Source organism: Mandrillus leucophaeus, unplaced genomic scaffold (genome assembly GCF_000951045.1).
Source record: "Mandrillus leucophaeus isolate KB7577 unplaced genomic scaffold, Mleu.le_1.0 Scaffold881, whole genome shotgun sequence".
In the NCBI taxonomy this organism is placed as follows: domain Eukaryota; kingdom Metazoa; phylum Chordata; class Mammalia; order Primates; family Cercopithecidae; genus Mandrillus; species Mandrillus leucophaeus.
The window spans coordinates 598,055-600,555 of record NW_012109597.1 but is presented as its reverse complement, the minus strand read 5'-3'; the positions used below and the strand labels follow the sequence as shown (position 1 = coordinate 600,555).

The 2,501-nt window shown below is 34.1% G+C and overlaps 1 pseudogene; it reads left to right on the top strand.

Annotated features, from left to right (window-relative positions):
* The first annotated feature begins 377 nt into the window (after positions 1-377).
* On the top strand, positions 378-1,613 carry LOC105531393 (annotated as a pseudogene).
* Positions 1,614-2,501: the final 888 nt, after the last annotated feature.

The window sequence follows — 2,501 nt, the reverse complement described above, 5'->3', positions numbered from 1 at the left end:
CTCTACAAAATCAAATGCAATCAAAGTTAAATTGTTATCAGCTTGAAATAGTTTGTTATAAGTATTTTTTGTGTAAGTCTTATAACAAAAAGGCAAAAATCTATACTAGATTTTAAAAATATAAATATAAACATATAAACAATTCACTACAGAAAACCATTAAGTCACAAATGATGATGGCAATAGAGGAAGAAAAAACGTGTATAAAAAACAAGCAGAAGACAAAAGACAAGGGCTTCAGTTCACCAGGCAGAACTTTCCAGAAGACTCAGTGAGATGCAGAGAAGTGGCAGCTGCCTGAGCTTCAAAAAGCTACTACAGTCATTTCTGCTTTCTCACACTGGCCTCATCCCCCTTACTAGCTGTAGTTGTAGAAAATGGTGAAATAAACCACTTTCCATGATTTTTTAGAGGGTCAAAGAAAGTACCACTAAGGAAGAATTGAAAAAGGCTTATAGGAAACTGGCCTTGAAGTACCACCCTGATAAAAATCCAAATGGAGAGAAGTTTAAACAGATTTCTCAAGCTTACAAAATTATTTCTGATGCCAAGAAAAGGGAATTACATAACAAAGGAAGATAACAGGTAAATAAGAGGACTGAGCAAGTGGCAGTTCTGGGTCCCCTATGGACATCTTCGATATAATTATTTATGGAGGAAGAAGAATGCAGAGAGAAAAGAGGAGTAACTTTGTTGTGCATCAGCTGTCAAAAACCTTAGAAAATGTTTGTGATGGTACAACAAGAAAATTGGCACTTCACAAGAATGTAATTTGTGACTAATGTGAAGGCAGAAGTGGGGAAAAAAAGAGGAGACAAGTATAATGTTGTCCCAATTGCCAAGTTACTGGACTGCAAATAAGAATTCATGCGACAGGGCCTGGGATGGTTCAGCATACTTAGTCTGTATGCATGCATGGAGTGCCAGGGTCATGGAGAATGAATCAGTCCTAAAGATAGATGTAAAAACTGAAATGGAAGAAAAACAGTTTGAAGGAAAAAGATTCCAGAAGTTCATGTTGACAAAGGCATAAAAGATGGCCAGAAGATAACATTTCATAGTGAAGGAGACAAAGAACCAGGATTGGAACCAGGAGATACTATAATTGAATTACATGAAAAGGACCATGCTGCCTTTAGTTAACAAGAAGACTAGTTTATGTCTATGGACAGACAACTGGTTAAAATATTGCGTGGTTTCCAAAAACCAATATCCACTCTTGACTACTGAACTAGTCATCACCTCTCACCCAGGTCAGATTTTCAAACATGGAGATATCAAATGTGTGCTAAATGAAGTCATGCCAATTTTTCATAGAGCATTTGAAAAGCATCACCTAATCATCAAATTCAAGGTAAACTTTCCTGAGAATGGTTTTCTCTCTCATGATAAGCTCTCTCAGTTGGGTAAACTTCTACCTGACAGGAAGGAAATAGAAGAGATTGATGAAATGGATCAAGTTAGAACTTTGATTCATATCAGGAAAGACAGCACTGTTACAATGGAGAAACAGATGAGGATGATAAACATCATCCCAGAGGTGGTATTCAGTGCCAAACTTCATAAAAGGACCAATGAGTAACACTCACTCCTGGCACTTTGATGAGCAGTAGTGAGTGAGTGAGTGAGTGAAGGATTGTAATCATAATGTGTTCACTACCTGCTATTGTTTTTGTTTTAGTATTCAACTATAATAATGTTTTTGAAATTAAATAAGAAACAAATATAAAAGCTCAAAAAATCAGAAAATAAATTACAAAATGGTAGTAGTAGGTTCTTACCTATCACTAATTACTTTGAATGTAAATGAATTAAATTGTCCAATAAAAAGACATAGAATTACTGACTTGATTTAAAAAACAAGACCCAACTATATGCTACCCAAATAGACTAAACTCACATTTCAGGCCACACATAGACTGAACGTGAGGGGATGAAAAATAATATTCTATGTAAATGAAAACCAAAAGAGAGAGACCAAGGTTAGTTATACTTAAAGTAGGCTTTAAATCAAAAACAGGAAAAAAGATAAAGAAGGTTATTACATAATGTTTAAGGATAAATCTATCAAGAAGATGTAACAAGTATAAATACATAATACACCCAACATTGGAACACCTAAATATACTAAGGAAATCTTAAAGGATCTGAAGGGAGATATCAAATGCAATACAATCAGAGTGAGAATTTCAGTTCCCTACTTTCAACAATGGACAAATCATTCAGACAGAAAATTAATAAGAAAACATTAGCTTTGAAATATCCTTAGACCAAACAGGTATAATAGACACATACAGAACCTTTCGTTTAACAGAATACATGTTCTTTTCAAGGGAACATGGAACATTCTCCAGGATAGATTACATGTTAGGCTACAAAACAAGTCTGAACAGATTGAAGAAATTGAAAATATATCAAATATTTTTTCTAATCACAAGTGTATGCAATTATAAATCAAAAACAGAAGAAATCTTGGAAAATCCACAAATATGTGGAAATTA